The sequence below is a fragment of the Zophobas morio genome, unplaced genomic scaffold, assembly GCF_036711695.1.
Source record: "Zophobas morio isolate AGI-343-1 ecotype UQ-CSIRO unplaced genomic scaffold, CSIRO_AGI_Zmor_V1 ptg000002l, whole genome shotgun sequence".
Lineage (NCBI taxonomy): Eukaryota > Metazoa > Arthropoda > Insecta > Coleoptera > Tenebrionidae > Zophobas > Zophobas morio.
Genome location: NW_026972107.1, coordinates 16,571,494 through 16,584,207, shown reverse-complemented (window position 1 = coordinate 16,584,207; position 12,714 = coordinate 16,571,494). Strand labels below are relative to the sequence as shown.

Genomic DNA, 12,714 nt, shown 5'->3' with positions numbered 1-12,714 from the left:
CGGTCCGATTACACCCATTCAAATTTAATTAATGTTAGTGATGCAAACGTTCCGCTTCAACATTACACACAAAATTACAATTTTTTCAAACAGAATACCTTACGTATTGTTATATTTTTAAGATTGAACTTTCTACATAAAACATATCTTTTTAAACCAATACCTGGAGTACCTTAATCCCTGGCCGATCTAAACTCATAATACCAACGATTGTAAAATTGGCATAAATTTTAGCAAGTTACAATAAGTTTAAAATCCGTGTACTAAGTAAGAAGGTTAGATAACGGCATTTCTAGATAAGAGTTGCTGATTTTAGTATTGCAAAATCTGTAAAATGTTGTAAGTACAAAGTTAATTAATATTGTTTTAATTATTAAAAGAATTTTTACTTCACTTTATAATTCAAAAGGTGTTGAATGTGTTCCCATAGTAAATAAGTAGTTAGAATCAGGTAGATTTGCCAGACGGGAGTAATGCTATAGCTAAATAGCCCAAGATGACCGCGGACCAGAGTCAAGGTGCCGGATTAGTAAACACCCAACTTGGACCGGAGTCGAAGTTCGCCGAAATTTTCATTTAGGCAGTAATTTCCCAATATAAAATTAGCAGTTATTGTGTAATCATTCTCAGAAACTGGTAATCATATCTAGCATCTTTGAAGAAAACGACCAAAAGAAACTCATTATCCAACGATAAGCCATTTAAATCGAAAATGAATTGTAAATATATTCTGTACTTTCCATTGTGATGATTCCTTCATCAGCATAATCACCACAGTTAGAAGTGTTAATAAAATAAATTAAGCCGTATTACTTTTTCCATTAATGTACTTTTTCTTGATATTCGCGTTCTAAGGTATACATTAAATTTAATTCTTGGCCACCTATTTTCCCTTATTTTTAATTGATTAGTTTTACGTCTCGAGTGTGAGCTAAGAAAATATTGTAACAAGGTCCAACCAGCGAATGACTACTTTCATGTTTCCATATATGAAAAAATAAGTGTCCCGTTTCGGTCTATCTATCCTCTGTGTCGATGTTTTATGAGACAGGTAATTTCCAAAACTAATGGACTTATTTCTGAGAAATTTTAATGTAGGTCAATAATCTCGTGTGAATGGTAAAACACTAATAAACAATTTGTTTCACCACCACCATCAACAATTTGATCACGTCACCTCAAAATTTTGCATAGTAAATGCTATTTAAATTTTATAAAATAACATTTATTATCTGTTTACAAAATATAAATGACAACCGATGTCAAATTTTCAAAAATCAGAGTATATCTAGGGAGTTGTTTAGGGTTAGAGAAATATGTTTTTTTGTATCAGTAAATTGGCCAGAGCACAGCCTGTAATTATAAAATTATAGGTTATGTCAACTGATCTTCTTAGTTTTTGTTTAATGAGTATTTTTACATGATTAAGATAAAAATGAGCAAACATTTATTCTATAACTAGTACAAAAGTGGTGGTCTACGCTCGTGTGCCTGACAAATATTTTGCACCTACATAAAGGATATGAGGGATAGGTTACGTGAAGTCGGAATAAAATTTGGGATCTTAAGTACCATAAATATTCTAGCTGTTAGTCGGCATATTGCATATTTGGGACAATCGGAACAGAGTTCTTGTCTTGCTGGACAATAATAATTGACAGTTGGCTTAGACAAAAAAAAAATCGTTTGGATCGTGGTGAATTCACAATTAAAAAAAAAATTGTCACTGCAGAAAAGAATATCAGGGAATTTTTTCATTATACCAACCAACTTTTATTCTTCTGTCATTTATGTTTAAAGAATGGACAATGCTTCTGCATTTCAGTCCACCTTAATTTTGTTTTTATTATTATAATGTTTATTATTTAATCCTTCTAATAGTATACTAGGATCACTTTAAATACATACTAATAACATTTTACAACTTTAGTCAAAGAACCCAATCGGTAAAACTCAAAAATCATAAATTATACCGATACGACTGCCAGAGATCGTCTGCTTGGGGCAACACAGGACCGTATTTGTAACGAACGGAAATTCTGTAGGCACGCGATAGGACTTACAAGTTTACAGGGACCCTACTAAAGTTTATTAGTATACATTTACAGTGATCTTACAGTACAGATGTTCTTTAGATACATACGTAATACGTGTTTCCGAAAATTTGAAAATACCTGTTAAAATATTGACATCACCACAAAATTTTGTTAAGAAAAAATTTGCTTGAAATATATAACGTGCTTCTTTGTTTGTGTTTTAACCGTTCACACATATATTTATTTTAACTTATAAAGGTTATCAAAAAATAAAAATAAAATTCGTATAATTGAATTTTATAAGGAGTAAAAAATAACTGCAATATTTAGTAGCTGATGTTTAAACGTGTTTTTTGTCATATTTGTCGTAAAAATGTCTGTCAAAACAAGTATGTTTGCTTCATTTCCAGGGTCCGATTAGGTCGCCACACGAGTTATTAAAGTCTGAAATATGTTGCAAATTCATCTTCAGAAAATACTTAAATCAGAAAAAAAAATTAAAAATATCACGTGCATAAGAAAACCAGACACATTCTGAAATTAAACCAGTCTTATTTTCTCAGACCGTTAACCTTAACTTTTTTTAATAATTACCCTGTCCCCTTACCAGTTGTGAATGTATTCCAGGCAAACACACATTTGTCGCTTTCGAGGAAAAAATTCGTCGACTCTGCCTTATTTTAAAACGGGGTTTATAAATTATGCCCAGTTTTAGTTGTTTCAGATTTTTTTTTCTGTATATGAGGTTGTCAAAAATTTTGTGTCACTACTTGTCAAAATTTGACAGAAAATAGCACTTTGATTCAACAAGAAGGTCAATAGACACAACTGCCTCATTGTCATTAATTTTCTGAGAAGTTATATTCCGCAACAGACTAATTTTTTATTATAGTTGTAAACATAAATGCGTTTCATCAATCTATTATAGTGCAATGTATATGCAATGGACTATTTGCTTTGCAAAATATTTGCGTCAATTTGTTTGTTTTCATCAAATCGGACTTACAAAGAAGCGTCTTGAAGAATTAACATTAAATGCTGTTCCGACCGTCTTATCACAAATAATGAAGGTCAATGAAAGTTTGATTAACATTTATCGACAGTCATGTAACGTTGTTTTAGTTCATTTACTGAGTAACAATTCTTATTATTCACATCGGTTCGCATTAGCCTTGTGTAATTTCAATGAGCCCTGAACTCCACCTTGATAGTAAGAGAGGAATAGTTTTATCAGTTTCAATTTTTTCCAGGACTGATAATCAGCTTTCATATAAGTGAACACTCGCATCTTTTTGGAACTGATAGGAAGGGGGACGATCAAACAAATTTGTTTACCAAACACGGGATTACGAATACGTTATTTACATTTAGTTACATACTTCTCTTGAAAACATTTTTCTAATTTTAGATACTTCATTCGAGCATGTGTATGAAATAATGGGTTTATTGTCTTCATTTTTTGATATATATTTATTTTTGAATATTGTAATCAATGACGTTGTTTAAATTAATTTTCGCTGTAATTTTGTCTTTAATTCGTAGTAGGATACTGATAACCACACATGTGACAAATTCAAAAGTACTAAAAAAGTAGTAAATTTTGTTCTTCGTTTAAATTCCAATGTAGTTTGATAATTCGTTGCGAGCCAACTTTCAACAGGTCCGCATGCTGCGGAAGTGACAGATAAACGTCAGGGCCATATCCTGCCAACAACTATTCAAGAGCTCGTGTCACTTGAGGAAATCTCTTTGGTTGTTTCCGTTTTGCGTACGTAATTTTTAAACATGAAATAATTTTCAAATAATTTTATGTTTAACATTTATTTACTTTTTACATTTATTCGAGCGGACTGTTTTTATATGCTAATTATAACACTCTGATATTTTTAGTAAACTTAGAAACAAATTTTATTATTGACACAATATTTCCTGAATATTTTAAACTAAAATGCGGTGTATTCATATTCAAGTACGAGTTCATTCTTAAACTTCCTACAATCGTGGAATGATATTTAAATATTTTAAAGGTTGAATTACGTTGCATGGAAGACACCATCTGGAATTTATGTCACTTTTTGTTAACGTCATCCCATTAAAGGGACATTATATCGTTTTATGTAATATTCGTGACATTTATGTACTTGTATCTTAGCGATCAAATTCGACATGCAATAAACTCTTCTTCGCACTTACTCATGAATGTGGAAATCATTAGTGCTTTTCATCCATTTTCACCAGTAAAAATGATATCGTTAAATTGACACACAAACCTAGTTCATGGAAGTGCCCTAGTATTTCTAGCAGTTTGCACTATCGCCATTATAGAAATAGGACGATACAGTGATTTTAATGAAAAGTTTAAATATTTGTACACTTTACAACTTATTAGGATAGTTTACACCTTTAAAAATTGACTTTTAAAACTTGCAAAATAGTAAACATTTTTGGCTAGTTTAAATTGGCAAATGCAGATTATCTACATTATTGTTTTGTTTGAAAATTGATAATTTTCATTGGTTTATTTATAACGTCATGTTTTCTACCTGTTGTTACTTTGCTTTACGTGAAGAAGCTACACTGAACCACATTATACTTAACTTACAATTTGGCATAAATTCTAGTAACAAGACACCTCTTTTTGTCAAGGGAAATTTGAATAAACGCACAAACTGGTTTGAAGTTTTATCAAAAAAAATTGATAGCTTTAAATCAATGTGTCATCAGCTATTACCAGTGCAATTTGTCGTCATCATTGGTTTATGTATTTTGCACCACACTCTGTGTTGTCAGCCTAATAGTAATTTGTTGGACACTTGTCGTTGGTGAATTTTAATTTTGACTAACACCAATTTAACAACAGACAACATTGCTTTCTGTGTAAAACAATAATGCAATCATGTGCCGAAGATAAGTTTATTTCACAACTAGCAGTTTTATCAACTCTTTCAAAGGTACGAATAGTCATCAAAAGTAATTTTTTCTTGCAGTGCGTAAACTGCGTGGTGAATTAAACAGTTAATGTAATCAGGACCAGTTCTACAAGAATTTCATCTATTTAAATGACACTATTAAAATAAGAAAATTTACCGTTAATTTCGTCGATTTTTGCTCCCGATCGAAATTATAGGTTTGACCGTAGTAGCTGTTCCTTCCAAGGTCATGGTCGATGATTTTTGAGACGTGGCTAAGGTCACGTATATGGGTCTAAAACGAGTTTGGATTATTTTATTGTAATTATAGGATGCTTCCTTTTATTTTCATGGAATTGGTACATTTCCAATACTTATTTTGTTGATACCGTGCGGGATCTTACATCTTCCGAGATTTCGTGATTGTGTTTACTAAATGTCGATTTCGTGTTGGGTTTTTGTTTTCATATTTATTAATTCTCGTCTCTAAGTTTCCTCTGTTTTGTCTCTCTATTCTAACCGAAAAAACAACCAAGAAAACAAACGAACTACAATATCTTGATAAAAAATGACCTACAACAATCTGAGATGTTTGGAAACAACATCACAATAGAGAACAAATGGACCAAACTGATTATCAAATGATCAACGTAGAACAACGGTAGAGACTGAAAGATGTGAATTAATGAAAACAACAACCCAAAGGACTCTCAAAACGTATAAGCAAAAAAATTCAAGATCCTAATAAGCTGATATCTACGAAAAGTTATCACATGATATCGTCGCAACGGCCCTAAAGAAATTTAGTTAAAAAAATCTTCCAATTGACTTTTTAAATTTTGTAGAAAGATTCTTTTGGACAATCTACACATGTAGAGTTTTCCGTTTCGACTTCGGTATTTGATTGCGAGATATAAGCACAGTAGTGTATAAGTTCGAGGCACTGATATAGATAAATGGGAATTACGATAAAACTTGCGTCAGATTGACGATCGTAAACTCAGATTCTGATCCGCGAAAACTTTAAAAATCGCGTGGTTTTTCCCTCGCTACATACGTATAACTAAAGCACCAACATAACTTAAAATTCTTGGCTCGAACCTGTAATTGTTGATTGATTGTAATACCTACGTAACCTATCGTTAGCTATTATTAATATGTAAAACCCCATTACGGTCGAACATAATAAATTATAACTTTGTAATCTATTATCATGACAACACACGACTTGGAAAATTTTAACTTAGTGTTTAAGGCTTTTTTTATAATTATTGAGCCTGCAAAAAATATTTTGAATTATAAATGTGACAAAGACCATCGAATTGACGCATATTTTTATAAATATGTTGTGATGCACTTTTATAAAGACATTCAATAGTTGTTTATGCAACAAGACGTAGACGCGTTTTTTATCATTTGATGTGATGTAACAGAAAAGTCCATCAAGTATATGCTTCATATACAACTGTAGGATCATCAGTGTGTACAAATATACACTACGAGGCAGCGAAAAGATTAGTCATTTATATATGTGCTGAATAGAACAGAAACCAGAATCCATCCTTGAAGAGCTCCATATTCAATATTTTTATAGGAAGAATGTGAATGTTATCATGTTGTTTTTTGTTAGAAAAGTAAGATGTAATATTTATATAAAAATAATGTTAAATGTAACAAACGAAAAAATATCGCCCAAGAAATAAAAAACATTGGTGGTGCAACATTTTCGACCAACTTGATTTTTGTTAAAATAATTAGCTATTACAATGAATGTAACACAACGTCCTTCACAGAGAAAACACTTCCAACTCCTTTGGCAGACAACATTTCACTTTTAAAAACGACTGTAAATTAATAATGTTGTTGGCAATGTAAATGGCATTTTTTGTTAAGTTCATTTTCCAATTTTTGAATATGTCATCAGCAACCTTGCAGTTAATGAGAGCATACACTGTTACCTTCTTCCATTCCCTGCACTGTTATGGTACACTTTACATAATAAATGCAACTTTACATAATAAATGCATAAAAAAATTTTTTTACAATCAATTTAAGCTACATTTTATGCTCTCCGGATTACTTTTTGCTTGTAAATATAAAAATCGGAATAGGTATATATAAAAAATCTTTTGTATCTTTGACAAATTGAGAAATTGCTACTCTCACATGTTGTTCTAATGTTCAATTACATAAGCACTTACCTGTCTAATAAAGCAAAAGATTTGAAAAGTAGATAAATCAATTTCCACGAAACAGATAAGTGCTGATAAAAGATAAAACCAGTATCAGAGATTTTATTAAAACTTGTCTTTTCGCATAGGATATCTATAATGAATGATAAAGCAACAACTCAAGAGAAACATCGTTCAAAAAGTCGAATAAATAATGAACACAAAATAACAGTTAATTGAGTGTGACGTCAAGTATTAAGATACACTTTGTGTACAGCAAAGATATTTTCAGTCATGCCTTTGCAATAATATTACACACTTTAATTTACATAATTTCACTCGATACTCATAATTTGTGACAGATATTTATAATAAATATCGGAGATGGAGGGCTTTGACCACACTATATTCATTTGTGATATATTACTACGAAACTGGGCTCCAAGTCAACCTGTTATTCGTTTGTCAAAAAAATTAAGCTTGAAATGATTACCCTTGACATTGTTATTAGCAGAATTTGCCAAACACCTATAGTTTCGGTTCGCGATATGTTGGATGTATGATTGTTATTCATACATACGTACCGAAAAAGATTGATATAAATGATACACAAACATGTGCTGTGTAACACTGTATTTACTTGTTGTTGACGGTTCGAAGTCTATGTACAAAGTTGTTAAAATAGGAAGCGATACATTGCAGGTAGAAGAGAAAGTTGGGGACGCTTGTTGACAAGGGTTGCGGTTGGTAGGTAAAACCGAAACCCGAACATGGTCCGGCGCCTTGAAAGAACTAACTTTCAACATGGCAAAATATAACAATTGCAAATATGAAATACATAATATGTGTCTACATGACAGGTGCATACATTGACAATGAAATAGAGTACAGAACACATAGAAAAAAAGGGGTAAATTTAGACACTGCACATTTGTTTATGTCGGAAGCACACACAGCTTAGTCACTTGCAGGTTAATCACATCATGCGCGGTTCTCACTGTCACTACGCGAATGGGGCCATGTAGACCGGGATGAACAGTAATAACGCGTCCCAGTGGTCCATATAAGCGGGGGTGTGTGGTCTTCCTTAACGACCACCAAATCGTCCACCTTATGCTGTTGCGGCTGGCCTTGGTCCATTTTAGGCGATGATGAAGTTGACCCATATGTTCTGCTGTCCACCGTTTCCAAAATTGCTGCTGAGTGCGGCTGAATTGTTGCCACCTGGAGAGCCGGTTCGTTGAGACCGTGGTGACGTTATCCTCTGGAATAACAGTTAGAGGGGTTCCAACGAGGAAGTGACCGGGAATTAAAGGAGTCAGGTCATTTGGATCTTTGGACATGGCGGTTAACGGGTACGAATTCAAACAAGTTTCAACTTGTATTTGCAACGTCTGCATTTCTTGCAAATTAAATAAAAATATACCAGTAACGCGCTTCAACTGACTTTTCGCAGATTTGACCATTGCTTCCCCGATAGTCCCCATATGTGGCGCAGAAGGCGGAATGAAATGAAAATTGATGTGGTTAGTTGTCAAATCACTCAGCAAATTTGTATTCGAAGCCCGTTTGGCTAAAGTGACACGTGCTTGGTAAAGCACGGGATCATCCCACCACAAAGTTTTTTCGTATCGTCTGTCTTCGGGTTGAAATAAAATTTGATGATACATGTTACAAATGTCCGCAGTAAAAGCGATCTCATGCGTCCTAGATCGAATTATTGAATCGGAAATGTCGTTTTGTATTTTTGGCCCTGTACTCAGACAAGCATTTATGCTTTTTCCGACTAATGGTTTGACTGACCCGTCAAACACTACGCAAATCTTTTCAGTGACCCCGTCATTTTTGAAAACCGCGTGGTGAGGCAAGAGGTAATAGGGTTCACTTTCGATTCTATGCTCTGTCAATGGACCTAGTAAACGGATGTGATTTGAATTAATGTTTTCTTTTATAAAATTATGATAGTTGATTTCTAACATAATATTTTTTGCGAGCTTAAGTTCCGATGAGTACAATCGTTGAAGCGCGATTTCTTTCGAATTCCTCAAAATTGGGAAACTCTTGCTAAAGGTTAATCTGACTTGAAATCGTCCGTTGGACAATCGAGTGGCATTGTTAATAAAATAGTTCTCCTGTTGCATTTCAGGAGCTGTGAGCGACTTGGCATCGCTTGAATGGCTTTCAAGTTTGCAAAACTTTTCAACTTGCTTTTCTAAATTGACATTATTGACCGCGCAATGTAGATTTTGACGAGTGTTACTGGTGGGGCATCCATGCAATGGCCCTCCTGCAATCCAACCTAATAAAGTTTTTTGTAATATTAAGCCATGTCCTATCGTTTGAATTTGACCTACACATAACAGTTGCCAAAATAATCCAGCTCCGATTAACAGATCGATTGGCTGTGACAAATTGAAATTAGGATCGGCAAGTTTTACCGCTTCAGGTATGTCCAGCTCATCTTTAGAAAAGGTACGGACAGGTATGTTCTTCGAAATTTTTGGGATTACCAGACAATTTAAAGCTGTTGTAAATGAGTAATGCAACGACTCGATCTGTACCTGAACCTTTTGTCTAGCGGTTGTATTTGAACATTGAATACCTGCTACGACCACATTTGCATTTTCTGTACTTAAACCCAATTTGTTAGTGGCGGCTTCAGTAATAAAATGCGATTCTGAACCCACGTCTAACAAAGCCCGGAATTTTTGAAATTTGTTTTTACAATCCTTTATTAGAATTATTGCTGTAGACAAAACGGCTTGTGGAAAAAGGGCGGATGAGCAATAAACTCCACTGGTACTAGGCTGGTTTTCGTTTGAATGGGAGGGTTGGTCACTATGTAAAAGTGTATTATGTTTCAATTGGCATAATTTACATGACATAGATTTACAGCTATCGGACGTATGCGATGGTTTGAGACAATTTTGACATAATTTCAACCTATCTACCTGAGACCTTCTTTCCGAAACACTGAGTTTTGAAAAGGTAACACAGTTGTAAATTAAATGAGATTTTTTACAAAAATAACAAGTGGATTGTGTGCTATTGCGATTTACTGCCGCTGTAAATGTAGACACCTTTTGTGGGGGCTTTGAAAATGATTTCGGTTCTGTTTTTTGATTATTATTATACGTATTATTAGTTTTAAATTGCGATTTATTTAACTCCATCGATTCCATCAAATGACACCGTTGTGTCAAGTAATCAATTAATTGTTTTTTAGTTGGTAATTCGTTCGTAGTCAACGATTCTTCCCAACCCCTACGGCTGATAAAGTCTAATTTCGATGTTAATAAATAAATGAGTAAGACGTCTGATGGATTTATTTCGACATCAAAAGATTTCAACGCTTCAAGATTTGTGTTAAAAGTATCTAATAACTGTCGCATTGAACTAGCAGAATCTTTAATTACTTGAGGTAGATTAAACAAATTGGTCACGTGGTGCTGGACGATTAACCGTTTGTTTTCAAATCTGTCCTTGAGCAATTTCCACGCTACATCATAATTTGCCTCAGAAATTGTTAACGGATTTATGGCGTTTACTGCGTCGCCACACAAAGAATTTTTTAAATGATGAAATTTCTGAATTTTGGTCAGACGTGTGTCGTCATGAACCAATGTTTTAAATGTATTATAAAAAGGTAGCCATTCAGTATAAATTCCGCTAAACGGTTTAATAACAATCGGGAGCAACTGTATCGATGGTGACGGTGTGCTCGTAGGTGCGTTACCTTGCGGTGCAGGTAAAGATGTGTTAACGCGTTTTTGTTCAATAGCATCTTCGACATCTGCACATAAATCGTAATACGCGTTTTCGAAATAAAGTTTTGTTCTAGAGTGTTCTAAATCGGGGGTGGCGTCATCAAGAGCTTCAATCTGAGAATGGATTTTGTCAAACTGAGCCTTAATACGTACAAAATCGCGCAATCTTACTCTTAATCGAGAAGCGGATGTACTTAGATTGTTTGTTTCAAACCACAACTTGAAACGCGATATTTCGTCGTGAATGCGATTTCTTTTTAAGAATAAAATTTGTAAATTTCCTGCATCCTCTGGTGTGGGATTTGAGTCCGAAAATGTTTCGGCATTGTCGTCACCTTCCGCGCCTGCCATGTGTGGAGCATCGAAAGTTTGCGAACGCGTCATAACCATTTGAAAAACCGCTTAGTTGAAATACGTAAAACTGGTACAGTTCGGGCAAGGTAAATGGTACTTGCCAATGAAATTTAAATAAAATGACGTACAATTACGGTCGAATGCGTGCTTGACCGGAAATAGATAAAGAAAAGGAATAGTTGGAACCCACTCACCGCAATAAGGCCCTCTGGCACCTGGGACGGCTAGACTGATTCGCTGCTCTCCTGTCCGGTTGGGAATTTCCAATGGCTGGATCCCGTCTCCCGATGCAGGCGTCGAAAATTGCCAAAACCGTAATAAGATCACCTGGAGCCTGGGTGAATTGACTGGATGGGCTGAATTCGCTGCTCTCCTGCTCGGTAGGGAACTCCGATGGCCGGTAAGTCACGTCTCCCGATACAGGCGTCGAAAATTACCAAAAACGTGATAAGGTCACTTGGAACCTTGGATGAAACGACTGGATGGGCTGGATTCGCTGCTCTCCTGTCCGGTAGGGAACTCCGATGGCCGGTAGATCACGTCTCCCGATACAGGCGTCGAAAAATGGCACCACCGCGTTTTATTGTTGAATTCACAGCACTGGATCACACATGTCGAGAGATCCGACTCGAAGGACCAATGTTGGATGTGTGATTGTTATTCATACATACGTACCGAAAAAGATTGATATAAATGATACACAAACATGTGCTGTGTAACACTGTATTTACTTGTTGTTGACGGTTCGAAGTCTATGTACAAAGTTGTTAAAATAGGAAGCGATACATTGCAGGTAGAAGAGAAAGTTGGGGACGCTTGTTGACAAGGGTTGCGGTTGGTAGGTAAAACCGAAACCCGAACACGATACATTGAACTTAGAATCTGACATAACAATAACATAAAATAAAATGAGCAAAAACTAATTAAAGATTGTTTTTCATGTTACTTGTTGATTCGAGTTAAGTGTAAAAATTTACCTGATCTGTATAGTCACCAATATTAGTTACGAATCGCCAACAGTTTATAATATTGTAAGCAAGTTTTTGTGTGCTGTTTTTATAAATTTTGAACCGTATGCTATCAAATTAACTCAGTAATGTTTCTTAAGCTAACGTCACTGAGTACCTCAAATAGAAAAAATAGTTTCACCTGGTAATGCATTATTGTAAGATTTTTTTGAGTCGTATTCCTTGCACAAAGCTATCATTTTCATGCAGATAAGTACAAAAATCGTGTCAAAGACGAAAGGTTCGCCAGCAATAAAAAAGTAAATTTTTACCAAGAGTTTGATTTCTAAAAACTAAAACAAGTAAAAATAGCTAAAATATTTATAAAAAGCAGTTAGTTATAGCGGATGTGATAGTGGCAGCAGATAATAATGTCGAATCATGGAAAATTTTACTTGCGACATAAGATGATAAAATACTTGGTATTATTTTAACATACTCATGTTTACTATAAAACATGTGTGAGTTGT

General features: G+C 34.4%; 1 protein-coding gene across 2 annotated transcripts in view; it reads right to left on the bottom strand.

Annotated features, from left to right (window-relative positions):
- The window catches only part of LOC135129137 (uncharacterized protein), a 35,994-nt gene that overhangs the window by 9,458 nt on the left and 13,822 nt on the right, over positions 1-12,714 (bottom strand). The window lies entirely within an intron of this gene.